The sequence below is a fragment of the Mya arenaria genome, chromosome 1 (assembly GCF_026914265.1).
Source record: "Mya arenaria isolate MELC-2E11 chromosome 1, ASM2691426v1".
In the NCBI taxonomy this organism is placed as follows: Eukaryota; Metazoa; Mollusca; class Bivalvia; order Myida; family Myidae; genus Mya; species Mya arenaria.
In genome coordinates, this window is record NC_069122.1 from 58,994,255 (window position 1) to 59,010,513 (window position 16,259).

Below are 16,259 nucleotides of genomic sequence, written 5' to 3' on the forward strand. Positions count from 1 at the left end.
TGATAAATTTAGGCTTACTTATGTTGAGGTATATCCAGACCAGTGTTTATATCGCTACTTGTGAAAAGATATTTGTTCAAAACTGTTGCTTTGTCAGAATTTGATCAAAAATGAGCTTTATACATCAATTTGGACCAAACAATGACTCATGTGCCAGTTAAGTTGACCTGTGACATCTTCAGCATCGTCGTAACGAGGTATGATGTTGGTCCCTTGTATTATGACTTGAATAAAATGGTACTAAGTTGATCATTCCGATTTACATTCAAAACGAGTCACTAATTACGCAATATAATCGCTGCCAGTCTCAGATACATATGCTTTATTGCATAATTATTGCTTTAAATAATGATCCTTTAGTGCATGAGACGATCAACAATGACTTCAAGCATGCTCAAAACATATTTATTGTCAAAAATAAGATTTAATTTCCAAACTTCGAGCCACATTGTTTATACCGGAAGCGGCCATTTTGATTGAATTTATTGAACCCATGCTAAACCGATCGATATACAGTATAAAAACACTACGCATCGGTAACTTCCCTTTACAAAAACACGAAAATTAGCGTAGAAAAATTAAACTTGATTATTTTTAGCCTTTTAATAAATTATTACCTGAAAAAAATCTGCTTGGCGATCAAAATGGAGGTGCGGGCGCACAAAAAAAATATTATTTTTTTTTACTTTTTCAAAAAAATAGGAGCGGTAAATCCGCGGAACGAAATATCAATTTGGTGTGGCCGTAGTCTTTCAATAGATATTAAAAAAAACATCCATAGAAGCTCGCGTTACCTTTCATTAACAATTGCTTTTCAATACAGAACCAACACAAATCCTAGCAGGAACATGGGAAACCGACATAAAAGACACAGGAATTGTACGAACATTATTAATGTTTATTCTAATACAATTGAGCTTCATCTTTATTAACAAAAAAAACCCATAAGGCGGCATTTATCTGAGCAAATAAGTACGCGTTACAGGCATTTTTAAACTATAGAAAACTAATCGCTTAACCTAAGCACACTATTTTTGTACTGATGCAAATTGTGTATTATTCTCTTTGGAATAGTTTTGAGGGAAACAAAATGCAAGAAAGTCATTTCTCCCACCTCAGATAAGTTGATCCATGACCATGCTAGAAATTCTTATCTCTTCCACGGGAAAAAATGAAACAACTACCCTTATGGAACTCCTTTTTTATTGTCATCACACAATTACCTCCCTTCTTGAAGACCATCGTCTGTAGCATTATGTAAACCTTGTCTTGTGGCAATATTTAGAATCCTTACTAATTATTTCTCGCTTCAAATGGATCCATAAAAAAGTTTTGCGCTCCATTCAAGAGATAATGCTGCACTCTACTCAGAACTATTTCAAGAACGATTTGACTATTAACATTATCTAAGTCATTGTGGGCATATCCATGACAACCACGAGCTATCACATATCTATACGCATTTATTTTCACTATGCAAAAAAGGGTTCCAACGAAAAAATACAATTTTATTGTATTTTGTTTAACTGAGATGGGAGAAAAAGCATCTTCCATGGCCGAGAGTGTAAGATAGGTTCATCCCAACCCTTGCGCAGGGTGTTCTGCGGAAACTCTGTAAACCTCGTTTCCGCAAAACACCCCACGCTCGGGTTGGGATGAACCTGTCTTACACTCTCGGCCAAAGAAGATACTTATAGTCCCCCTTTTTATTTTGTGAAATCAAATTTAAAAAGATAGTTTGTGGTAAGGTTGGTAAAACCTGTTAGCTGATGCACGGCAGGAGACTTAAAGAAACATGGAGCCGTTGGTGGTATCTGTCAGCTGCAAGTGCAAAGATTTTGTAAATTGATATCCTCCTGACTCTTAGAAATTTATTAAAACAAAACATGTTATAGAAATGAGTCGAAGACCAGTAATTCTATATGATTGAATATGAAAAACCTCAATTATCTTGCTAAGAAAGTATGAATTTATTTTTAGATATCTTGATTCTCGAATTATATATGCCTTATGTTGTCGTTTTCTGAATATATCAAGGCTCTATTCATAGCTGATAATCATTTTAAGGCGTATGAAGTGACCAAAGCACATAAATAACACTCTTGATTAAAAAAGAATTTTAGAAATGATAGACAGAAAGTATGTAGCTTTGATTACACACTCTAAATAAAAGACATACCAGCATACAATTTCCCGCTTATTCTAATTTCATTAACTTGCCTTATTGCTCTTGGGAGCGATAAACGTCGTTTGTCAAAACCAAGAACCAGTCAAAAGACCCTAAAAGGATATAACATACTTCATTTAGCCCGGTTATAAATACTTTGAAGAAATTTCAGCTAAGATAATTGTGTAAAAAATAATCTTACTATGCTGCCTCATATTGGCGGACCAGTTACAGCTAGCTAACAAGAGATACGGAATCTTCAGGTTTATTCTTTGACGTGTACATGATGTACGTGTGTGGTAAAGACTGAAATGTATACAACAAAAAACAGACTTGCTACAAAGTACATTTAAATAATAAAGCATCATACAGAAATCTTAGAGAGAATCCAGAATACAGAATTTGGTACAGAGTTTACTTTTTAGGTTTAAGAACATTAATAAACATAATACATACTCTGTAGTGACCACAAAAGCCTCAAAGTGTTGAAAATACAGAATTCAGCCCACGTGAATGGCGCTGCTTTTTTGACGAAACAGACAACAGTTTTTATACCTCAGGTTAAACTCAACTATAAAATCACCGACAACACACTCCCCACCTGATATTTTTATTGAATACCACTCATCGTTTAAAAAATGACAGAAAGTATTAAACTAGAATGAAAAACCTCTTACATATAAAGAAAACTTGACTAGCGACATAATTTCCTGAATATCATGAATGACTACTGAATAATTGTGCGTTTCCTCAAATAAAGAGAAAAATACTGTACAGAAGAAACATTCGAAAATTGTAAAGCTCAATGCTTGATCCTAGCAAATGAAAAAAAAAATCTTTAAAACATTTAACACTAGAACTCAACAAAATCTAATAAAACAATGTTTTTCATGATGTAATTAAATCTAGCATTCTTATAGATTCGTTTATTTGATGCTGCACCAACGAAACAAAAATGTTATGCAAAAATAAACTGATAATGGCACTTAATATACAATATAAGGCTGACTAAACAACACTTTCTGTTTTTACTTTTTGTAACCCTTTGCAATGGTAAGACTCGGTACCTGAACTCCTACCAAAGGCACCAGATTCACAATAGGTCTTACATAAAACACTTGTTTCCCATCCTTAATGATGCAAACTTCAACCTTACGAATTAACCCATCCTCACTAGGAAACACTCTGGATACGAGTCCCATGGGCCATCTATAACGAGAAACCTCGGGATCTTTCACAAAACAACATCATTGCTTTTTATGGATTTCTTATCATGATGCCATTTTAACATTGACTGCAACGACTGGAGATAATCTCTCTTCCACCTTGACCAAAACCGACTGGCTAGGTATTGAACCTGACGCCATTGTTCCTTGTAGATATTCTTAATATCAAGGTCTCCAACTGGATGCTACTCACATTGTAATATCTGGGTCAGAAGTGCTGATGGACTAAGAACTTCACTGTCGTAAGGATCAGATGACACAGGTACAATAGGACGAGCGTTAATGATGGCACTTACTTCAGAGAAAAGAGTGACAAGAACATCATGGGTCAAGGGTTTGACATTTAACAACATGGCGTCCAATATTGTACGGGCAATCCCTATCATCCTCTCCCATGAACCACCCATATGGGAACTCTGAGGGGCATTAAAAAACCACACAGACTCTGACTTTCGCAAGTAACTCTGGGTACTCTCATCTTCAACGTTAATTGCCTCTACCCCTATGCAATCTGCTGCTCCAACAAATTTTGTGCCACGATCTGACCGATATTGTTTTACCTTGCCACGGACAGATACAAACCTTCGAAGGGCATTAATGAAAGCGGATGAGGATAACTCCTCAATGAACACAATATGAACCGCCCTAATTGACAAACAAGTAAACAATACTGCCCAACGTTTGGACGAGGCTTGTCCACCACGGGTTCGTCTGGACACAACATGCCAGGGACCAAAGACGTCAACCCCAACATTGCTAAATGTGGCGACTTGCTCTACGTTATCTGATGACATTTTTTGACATGCAAAATGACCCCTAAGTTTAGCACAAATTACACATTGTTGAATAACAGAGGAAACAAGTTGCTTGCCCCCCGTTAACCAAAAACCTGCTGACCTAACTGCTCCTTCTGTGATGTGTCGTCCTTGGTGATGCACAGAATCGTGACAGTGTTTCACCAACAGCAATGACAATCTATGTTTACCTGGGTTTTTTATTGCACAGTTGATACAATTTGCTAGAATATGTACAGATGTAAAACAAAATCAGCTCTCGCAGTAAACTTAGGACGCAAAAACTTCTTAAACAGGGTTTCAGATATTTTAAATTAAGGAAAACTTTCTCAAAGTTTGTTAATGGTCATTATAATCTCATATCAAAGTACAATAGTAGTCTTAACTCGCTCATTGCTGATAGTATTGCTCATCCCGATTTTTATGGTGATGCTTAAAGAAAATTCGTAAAATTAAAATGTTTCGAGCAGGTAGTTGGGCAGATAGACTTAATGAGTTACTTGGATTTTATTTAAACCGTGGATATAAAGGCAATATTTTGAAGAGCACTTGCCTTCTTGTTTTTGAAGATGAATACCTGAAACAAAATATTGGGTTGAATATAGCATCCTTTCATAACTAAACTTTCAGTGCTCTGATTTTTATGAAGATTTTGCTAATTCATGTTATCTTTTAAACCTTTTTTGGCGAACACGTGTTGACTAACTTCGAGTGTTATGGCATGTGACTTGATTTTCTTCAAATATTTTACGTTTTCAAATCATTTGGAAGGAGAGAATAGCATATAAAAGTCGCTTTTATTTTTAATAATGTTTTTCTTTATTTGTTCTCAGTTTTAGTACAATGATGCTTTTTATTATGAAACTCTATGATCACACAGTTTTAAACCTTTTATTTTATAAGGCGTATGATGTTTTTGGTTTCTAACGATGACTGCATCGTATCTTTGTAAAGTATTTGCATTAGGTGCTCTGAATCGTTTCCCTCCGTCTGCAGATAGAGTTGGGATCTCTAATCATAGAAGAACTTGGGGTTTACCTTTTTTTATTATTATTTGTTTTATTGATAAGTTTCCTCAAGTTAATGCATACTTTGATAAGATTTACCTTTCGCGTTTTTTCTTTATTAAGGATTGTTGGGATAAGAGTGAGGTTTGTGCACATAAACTGGTTTAAACCCCCAGTAAATTTACATTTTACTGACCGTTCCAAGGCGGTACCTAACAATTCTTGATAAACATACCAATTATTTGTATATATATATAGTATTTATGCACTGTGCTGTTTGTAGAGTTTTGTGCTGTTCTATGTTTCTTGTTTGTGATTTTGTGTTCTTTGTCTTTGGCGTTTGCCCATTGCCACTAAACCGGATTTATGTTTAAACTTTTTGCTACTCAGCATGTTTCTGTAGCTTTTTGCATAAATAATGGAAGCAAAATAGGGCTTCTTGCTTCAATAGGCCGACTACTGCGACTGAGTCTACCCCTTACTCTCAAACCATCCTTATCAAGGAAAGGATTCAAAGATACAATGGAACTTTTTTCAACCTTTTGAAAATTACTCAAACAAGCAAGTTCTTTGTGATACACCTCTTGTTGGACTAACCGTACAAGATAATGGCAAGTGTCTCTACGGAAGTCAACATTTTTAGAAAGCACACAAGAGTGCCAACTTTTACAAGCAAATCTCTGGTGAAAAGAGATTGCAATATGTCTCAGTGTTAAAACAGCTCGAACCAATGATTCCCAAGAAGAGAAGCGCTCACAGAAATTTGAATCGAACTTTGACACTGCTTCAATATTATTGGTCTTCACTAAAGCTTCACAGCGCACTTCATCATCTTGTTCAGGATTCACCATTGGCAAATATTCAGGAACTGCCTCACAGGCTGCCTTCTGTAACAAAAACTTAGGTCCAAGCAACCATGGACTTTCTCTTAACCTTCTAAGACTACAACCTCTGCTACCCAAATCTGATGGATTCCGCTCAGTAGGAACAAAGTTCCACTGATCTTGTGAACTAACTTGTAAAATCTTCTGTACTGGGTTGCTGACATAGGTAAAAAAGCGTTTTGACCTATTACAAATATATCCCAGTACCACTTTGCTGTCTGTGTAGAATTTAACGGCTTCAAACTCCACATCCAAATGTTCTGTAACTGATTGATACAACTCAACTGCTAAAACAGCAGCACACAACTCGAGGCGTGGAATAGTGTGACCGCCTGTCGGAGCCACTTCAGCCTTTCCAAAAACAAAACTAACATAACTGGCCCATCTTGTGTAGATGCAGTTAATTAGACTGCTGCGGCTATGCCTTTTTCAGAGGCGTCTGAAAAAATGTTTAGCTGAAACCTACTCATTTTACCGAGTGAAGATACAAAGTAAGCTCTTGGTATCTGAACACCAAACTCTCTAAATGAGTTTCCCTTCGAGAATCACAGGTGCCACAAAACCTACAGGATCGAACACACTGTTCAAGGTGGACAAAATACCACGTCGGGTGACAGGACGGAAAGACAATTCTGACTTAATACAAAAGTGTCATCATTGAGATTCCAACCAACTCCTAGACTACCCTGTGTAGGCAAGTTTTCTCCATGCTCAAAATCAAAATCTGAAATACCAATAGCTAATTCATCAAGAGGGAAACTTTTAAGGACCTCTGGGTCATTGGAAGCTATCTTATGTAGATGCAAACCACTCTTAGTCAAGTCGTACCTAGTTCTCCGGATGAGATCCAAAGCTTCTCCTGCTGAAAGGAGCGATATAAGACGATCGTCCACATAAAACTTTCTAGACACGAACTCTCGAACATCACCTTCTGAGTTCTCAACTGATCTGCGCAAGCTATATGTAGCAATTGCTGGGGCTGAGCTGTTCCCAAAAACACGTTTGCACATACGAAACTCCACCAGTGGTTTCTGTGGATTATTGTCTTGATGCCAAAAAAATCTCAATAAATTCCTGTGGTTCTCATCAACACTAAATGAATAAAACATTTGTTCAATGTCGGCAATAACTGCAACACTATCCTTGCGAAAACGCATCAAAACACCGAAAAGACTGTTTGTAAGGTCAGGACCTTGTAACAAAACAGCATTTAAAGAAACACCATCATGAACAACAGAAGAGTCGAATACGACCCGGACCCGATCTGGCTTTTTAGGATGTAAACCCCCCAAAAAGGCAAATACCAAGCTTCTTAACCTGCTTTCACATCAGGGGCTATCTCAGCATGACGATTCTCCAGTAACCGTTCCATGAAGGTAAAAAAATGTTTCTGCTTTACAGGGTTCCTCTGAAGGCTCTTTCTTAGATTGTTAGCTCTGTAAAGAGCTTGATACCGATTGTTGGGCAAACGGGACCTAGGCTCATGGAAAGGCAGAGGCGCTACCCATTTACCATCAGAATCTTTATGACATTGGCTGTCCATTAATTTGAGGAAAGCACGGCCATCGACAGACATAGAAATCCTGTCATCATCAGGGGTTTCCTGAAAACTGGGTCAACTACTTTAACAGAACTGGCATTACATGGCACAAACAGGGAAGCACGACCATCACTAAGTAAATGGGTTTTGTTGACATTAACTATATCTGACACATGAATCTGGCCTAAGTATAGCTCACCAATCACAACCCAGCCTAGACCTAACTGTTGTGCAAATGGTGCCCCTATGGAACCTACAACTTGATCTATAACATGCAGTGCATCTGGCACATCCCTACCAAGTAGTACAAGAATATCAGCATTCTCATCAAAATCAGGTAAACAATCGGCAATCTTCAACAAATGATCATGCTTACTAACATTTTCAGGTCTACAAATCTCATTCTTATCACAAGGTATGTCTGGACATTCTATAAGAGTTGGTAATGCATATCAAACAGATCCATCGAGGGACTCGACAACACAGTTGTTAGCCCGTCGACCTGTTGTAATGGTAACACCAGCACATGATTTTAAGACATACTCGTAAATTTTGCTATCAAGATTTAACAATGAAAACAATTCTTGCTTGGCAAGTGACCTGTTACTATATTCATCAATCATGACGTAACATTTTAAAACATTGGTAGGATTATCAACATTATACATGTTAGCAAGAACAATCTTTGAACATGATATCTCTAGATCATTTTTTACAAATCTCAGTGCATGCAGTATTAACAACTGTAGATCTGTGACTGCTGTGGTCTTTGCTTTCACTGCTTCTGTCGGCTGTTCCCTCCCCACCGTAAGACGCTGGAGGTCGTTGGCTGCTGGCGCCTTGAGATCCGGAATCACGATGCATTTTTACACACTAAGATTTGAACTTGGCTTTTACACTCACGAGCCATATGCTTATCTGATAGGCATCTTAAACACAACCTATTATCACAAAGCACTTTACGCTTTTCTTCGAAGGATTTCAATTTGAACAGACTACACTTTTCTAGCGCATGATTTGTTTTGTGAATAGGACATCTCACTTCGACATCTGTTTTCTTGACCGATACTACATTCGTGGTTTTCTTTCCAATGTTGAGTGAACCAGTGGCTAGATTCATCTGCATTGTAGGGCTGTCATAGCAGAGGCTCGGATCATTACGTATTCTGCATTGATCACGAATGAATTGGGAGAAAACTATTTCGGATCTGCTTTGAGACCTTGAATTTCTGAAAGAATGTCCGAAAGATCATAAAGCTTTCTCGGGTCTTTTGGAGTAATGTAAGGAAATGATTCTAACTTGCTGAAGGTAGCATGGTAGACACTTGTTGACTTTATCTTGAAGAAACACTTCGGCCCGAAACAGACCAACTTTCACCTTTGAGAGCCCTTAAACTTTCAAAGAAATCATTGGCAATTCTTCTTTTGCTTTCTAAGACAGTCACACAATTTTGTAAGCGTTCCTCACTTTCTGCAGATCTGATGTTTGATAAATATCTCTCATACTCAGTTAACAGAGAATCATAGTTTCCAAAACACTCAACGACTTTAGTTTTGATAGATTTTAACTTGATTGCAGGGCAATCTGGGCCTAAATTTGCATCTTCTTTGATGATACTCTCTATTGATCTCCACTGTTTATCGAGTCCGGACTCAAAATTTTGAACTTTCTGTTCGTAAATCTGCATTGCTTTGACAGTTAATGTTTTAGAACGTTTCGACAGTTTCTGTGACATTCAAATATTGGAGTATTTAAGAATATAGTTACCATTTGAGCTCTGTTTGGTTCGTGTTGATGCCGATGATGTTTGAAGCAGTGCAGGATTCTGACGACAATGTATGGTGTCTACAGATCTTTACTATGCTGCCTCATATTGGCGGACTAGTTACATCTAGCTTACCATTGTCGAAGAACAAAGAGATACGGAATCTTCAGGTTTATTATTTGACGTGTACATGATGTACGTATGTGGTAAAGACTGAAACGTACACAACAAAAAACAGACTTGCTACAAAGTACATTTAAATAATAAAGCATCATACAGAAATCTTAGAGAGTATGAATTACTAATAGATAAATATTACCAAATTCATTTGACACTAAATTTAGAAGACAAAAAGGTGAGGTACGAATGAACCAAAAATACAAAATAAAATGAGTACGAATGTGGTCTAAAAATCCAGAATACAGAATAAAGCGCAAATTCTCAATTCTCTTAACAAAGACATTTGGTACAGAGTTTACTTTAAGGTTAGAGAACATTAATAAACATAATACATACTAGTAGTGACCACAAAAGCCTCAAAGTGTTGAAAATACAGAAAACAGCCCACGTGAATGGCGCTGCATTTTTGACGAAACAGACAACAGTTTTTATACCTCAGGTTAAACTCAACTAAACAATTACCGACAACACAGTTACCTCTAATTACTTTTCGGAGTCACAGGGGGGTTGTTACAACCGTTAGTGTTATACGCTTGTTTGAATGTTTATACTGTTTCTGAAACTTCAGAAACCATCTTAGCGCTTCCTGTTTTGTCATAGTATTAATATATAAACATGACTATAATTAAATTTGCATATGTACTTAAAATATGATATAAATTATATTATCGAACCCAAGATTTTGGACGATCACATACAATTTTCCTCCTCGAGAGTGATTACCGCAAAGCATACAATTTGGCTTCTCATTCACACAACCGAAGGTTCAAAATAGAAAATACCACTGGTCTTATCATTGCTATAAGACAATATCAACACTCATTTTCCGATGTAATTGCCTGAATGAACGTCGATATAGCTAACATTCGAAATTCTCTCTGATTCCTACAACTTAGCCTTTGCAAAACATTTTATTAGTAAATCAATTATTGCCTACTTGAATTTTAAAAGTTATTGAAAATAAAACAAACAATCTGAAAATTCCCCAAAATAAACAATTTGGATTTTCAATTTAGAACTGTCCCTGTTGCTTGTTGTAGTAAAAGCTGGGAAACCAATCTGCGAATGTCAGATTCAATCATAATAGGACTTAATTACAACCCGGGAAACATACAAAACAACGCTTATCGCACTCGTGATTCCGTGATTGAATATACACACTGCCTAATGATAGGCAATTTTCAAGTTTTAAATTTTTCTTGTATCGCCATCATGCTTTCTATCTCGAGGCAATGGTGTCAAACCCATACACAAATAGAATTACTGTATATACGGGGGAAAACACCTTCTACAAGTGAAAGAGAGTCCAGCGATCCTGTTTCCTTACCTGTTACAAGAGTTAAACTAGAGTTTGATATATTCCAACCAAAATGTCTTACAAAGTCAAACGAGAACTATGACGTTATACTGTATTTATGTGTCATTTTAGGCTCCATTCTATTGTCTATTTAGAGACTCTTTTATAGTGTTAATGTCATCTGAAACATTGTCATTCTCATAACATTAAATTTCATGACACACTCACAGAAGGCCTTAGTCCATGTGGACCAAACATATAAAATATATTTTTGTTTAAGTGATTCAACTCTTGCATATTACAAAATCAAACAATAAACAAAATGAAGACTTACTGTCGAATATGCATTTACAGTAATTGCATAAGTTTCAACTTTCATACATATATGTAAAGCAAGTAACTAACTCAAACTAGCTACATGAATTTAAACGAATATAAACAAAATACACATTTTCTAAAAAAATCCTCTTTATCAGAAGAACTTAATTGAATATTGTTTCGCATATTGCGTCCACGTCTATAAAATATGGCTATATATTGACATATATAATCAGCGTTTAGGATACATTCTATAACAAATCATTATTTTATGCTTTTTGCCATATGTAATATTTCCTTCAATCGAAAGAAATAGGATTGCGTTTGTCTTTTTTCCAATATCAATCTGCATGTCCATGTGCAGGTACACGTTACTTAATTAAGTTTTTCAAAACATTAAATTTAAATTAAATCTAAACCTTTAAAGATGCACTCTTATTCCTAAATAAGATTTGCCAGAGTAAATAATATCGTTTTAAGATTTCAAAAAGGATGAATAAATGTAAAAAACAGTGATTCCTATGAGTGATACCGAGTTTAATTTGAGATAAATGAGCATAAAACACAGTATTTCTACCTTATGAGACTATAGTATACCACAGTAAATCTTTAAGCATTCACCAAGCATTTAATATTGTTGCGTTTTTTGTTATTTAATACACGGTTAAAGTTTTGTTATCAGTAATTATTTTCCATGAATATGTTTTCAGTAAGAAGTTAAAGTTTTATGAGTCAAAATTGATGTTTGTTATAAATGTGTATATATTGATTTTGAATAAGAGTGTCACTTAAATATTGAGTGCGAAAAAGGGCTGAAGTCTGAAACATGATATTCTCTTATAAAACAATGCTTTACTAGACACTTCTAACCAAATACTTCTTCGGTCTATTTCACATGATTTATATGTATTTTCCATGTGATGGTGTATCTTATTTCATATGAATTAAGAAAACACAACATCATAGCTTGTATATCAAATTTTAAATATGACAATATCAGGTTTTCGCACTTGGTTTACCGTTTTTGTTTAAATAAGCTGGATATTGATTAAAGATGTGAACGGTACAATGCGTATTGCAAAACGAAATTTCCATACAATTCAGTTAGCAATAGGGCACATTTATAAAACATATAGGATGACAGATACATGTTCACGCTAAAACTATAACTGCTTCAGAAACACTTAAAGAATTTTCGTAAAAGTTCTCTTGACTCATTTATAAAAATAAGAAAGTTTAATACGAGTGCAATTTTAACAATGTGCATTAGGCTTACTGACACGCTGTGTGAGGCCATACATGGATAAAGCCAATAAAAGGTAAAATTTCTGAGATAAAAGCTTGGTGGAGAAGATACTGCCACGATTACACAAATGCTAATTGGCTTTCAAACTACTTTGAATCTATTTATTTGATATACGGTAGTGCAAGTGGACTCTACAGAAAGCTCGATTTCCTAAACGACATTGATCTTACAGACAGTTACATGAAGCCAAAAGGAACAGCTCCTGCAACAGCTGAACTCTAACGGTATTCACGGTGAAGAACGATAATGCTCTGAATCGTCGATGCATACATTTTTGTAGCGGTGTATACACCCTTATCAATATATGCAAAAGGCTACAGAAACATGCTCAGTAGCAAAAAGTTTAAACATAAACCCTGTTTAGTGGCAACGGGCAAACGCTAAAGACATAGAACACAAATTCACAAACAAGATATCGCAACTCATAACGGTGCAATATCCACTAACCAGAGCAGTTCAATCTTGGTGTAAATAAATTATTGTCAATCGGAGCTCCTCGGCCACTTATATCGAAAACAACCTCGGATGTATTTGGACGGTTTACATACTCAAAAAGTTAGCAGTTTAACTTTATGAAATAACTCTTTAGAATCTTAAACTTCATCGGCAATCAATTTAAACTTAGATCAATAAATACAACTCTAAAACACTACATTTAATTAATGATAAAATAAAAAAAAATAAAAAAACTACTGTGAAATCATTAATGTTCGTGGGCATGAAATTTCGTGGTTTGCCGAAAAAAGACAATTTCGTGGGTACTTGAATTCGTGGATTTTCATTTTTGAAAAAAAAAATCGAAGATGCGATCGTCCTAGATCGTTTGCATAATATCCACGCGCTGGCCCGTGATTTCCGTCTTCTACGTCACTCGGTTTATGACACTCGCTAATGTGGTACGACATGCCAATTAGTGCATATACCCATGTCACTTATCGACTTAATTGGGAATAAATGTAATAAAAGAAGATGTACCCTGATCATAAATACAGATAGGGGAAGCCATTGAATGCCAATTAAGAATTTTGCAAACTGTGAAAACGCCGAAAAGGTGCGTATATTGTCACGTTCGGTGCTTAGTAACCTTCAATATACTAGTAATCGATTAATTATTTTATTAAATAAAAAAATTGAGTATGGACACTCATCACGCACATCTTGTAAACTTGCAGATTTTCATTAACAGCACACGTTTAAACACGTGCTTATAACTGTCATTTGCTGCATAAAACACATTTAATTGATTTGGTTCGTTATTTGTTAAAAGCAGTTATAATATATTAACAGAATAATGATCGTAAGTTATACAGTGAGACAGGTTTTAACACTGTATACTGCGACCTCTGTTAAGAATATACTATGTACGTAACAAGGCAATTGAAAAAGTGAATAAAGGGTTTATATTTCGTGGGATCTTGAATTCGTGGATCACCCAACCCACGAAAACCACGAACATTAATGCCCCACGAACATTAATGATTTCACAGTACTTCATCTATAAACCGGCATACAACCGAGGTTGTTTTCGATAAAAATGGCCGAGGAGTTCCGAAAGAAATTATTGTCTTTTATTATAGTACGCTTTTGTTAATTGGACAACGGAGTTTAGTGTTTGTGTTTCCGTTTTCAGCAGTCAGCAATTGGAGTTTCAACTTTTAACAGACTGTGAAAGTACTGTGACATTACTTGGGTTTAGAGTTTCCGCATTCAGTCGTCAGTAACAGAGATTTCCTGGGCTTAAACTCGATCGTGAACACTAAAGCTCTCTCTTGTACCCTGAGAAAGACACAAAATCATTCCTTAGACAACCTTGGCAAACAAAAAGTGCCAAAATTTCCTTGGAGAACGCACCGGACTTAAACAAACACATTCATTCCCTATACTATATTTACTATACTTTCTCTCTCTCTCTCTCTCTCTCTCTCTCTCTCTCTCTCTCTCTCTCTCTCTCTCTCTCATCAGTTGTTTTTATTTAAATTTTCAATCCGACTTAAATATATACATTCCTTTTTATCATTTCAAAAATATATTCCAATTGATTTAATCATTTATGACCTCTTTTTTATCTCGATCGTAAGTTTCATTAATTTTGAATAGGGCAACATCAAGGTATTGGAGGTTTGTAAAATAATTAAATGAATAAAATATCCGCCTAGTAAGTAGAACACCTTGTCGGTCTTTTATATAAAATTTGCATACACAAGTGTCTCCACTGGGAGGCGCGGCGGTCTTTATCAGTTTGTTCATTTTCTTCCTCGCTTCGCAGCAGACTCAGCTGGCGTGTATCACTTATCGTGCCGTACTTGTACCATATCAGTGTTGAGCAAAACACGTACAAGGACAGCACCGGGGAGCATATCAAGAACATTCCGATTTAAATATCTTTCAATTTATTAAAATGAATATTTCACAAAAATATTGAAATTTTTAATAATCCTATCTGACTTTAAAGGGGCAGTACTCCGCATGATTAAATAGTAAAAAAATGTCGAAAACTGACATTAACTTGATATCGATGTGTACAATGCATTGAAATTTACTTACTGAAGTACCATATAGTTTACAATGAATCTATTTTAGCAGTTATTTCATATTTTTCCATTAAAAAATTACTAGGTATGTCTACCTAGAATTCATTCCTTGCGTTATTGGCTCGTCGATGTTATCACGTGGATACAACTGGACTGCTTTTTTTGCGACAAGGGTTTGAACACGGTCTCCTACTAATGTTTTTTTTTTACTTTTTTGTTTTATTTTTACAATTATGATATCAAAGAATAAAACATTTTATTGTATAATTGTCCTGACATTCGTTACAGAAAAAAACTTTTTTTAGTGCCAATCTGGTGTACAGTCTCTTTAAACCTTGCATTTGCTATAACAACTGGTTAGGACTCTCTCTTACCAAACCCGAGGTTCTAGTTGTGGTTTGTAACCCTTTTGTTACATTTAAACCTTATCATGAATATAAATTAATCGGCCTCAGTACACACAATATGCTTGTTTAAATTCCAAAACATTACATAAATTCCCGGTTACAAATAGCCATGTAAGAAATGCGTACGGATACATTGTCTGAGATAGTTTTGTTAAGATTATTAGTATCGATTACAAAAATTATATGTATCATTGTATCACAGAAATGTTTCTCTTTTATATTTTCTTCAAATGCATTTGGTTAAGAAATAAATATTATCCAACAGAACGGTAAATGCTTTTACCCACATTTGAATGTTCGACATTTTTCTGTCTGGAGACAAAGGATTGGAAACAAATTAACTTGAATTCTAGGCCTGAAACTTTTAAGGAGCGGCGTGGTGCTAAAGATAAACGTTTCTAAAAGCATTATTCAACAAGAATGAACTCCTTTGAATGTCCTAGATTAGTGGTTATATATATTTCTTTTAAACCCTAAAATAAATAAATAAAAACAAAACAAAAAAACTTACATATAAGGAGTGGCGAACAGACTCTACGATAAGTAGTGCATCCAGCCACTTTCCAAACGAATGAACACTGCAAATAATGGCGTTGAAACAAAAATGCAACTGCCGAATGATGTTGCGGCCCGAATCGAGCTTAATGTAAAACATTTTCAATTATATCACTCATGACGTCACACAAGCACCTGTTATGGAGGTTATTTTGAACTTAATGTTTTTGCATTTTCGTGACATTTATCAGCCTTTTTAAACACAAACGTTCCTCATGGTGTGTATTTTATGCAATATGCACTCGGGCTGTAAACAATTTTGCGGGCCTTTGCAGATAGTA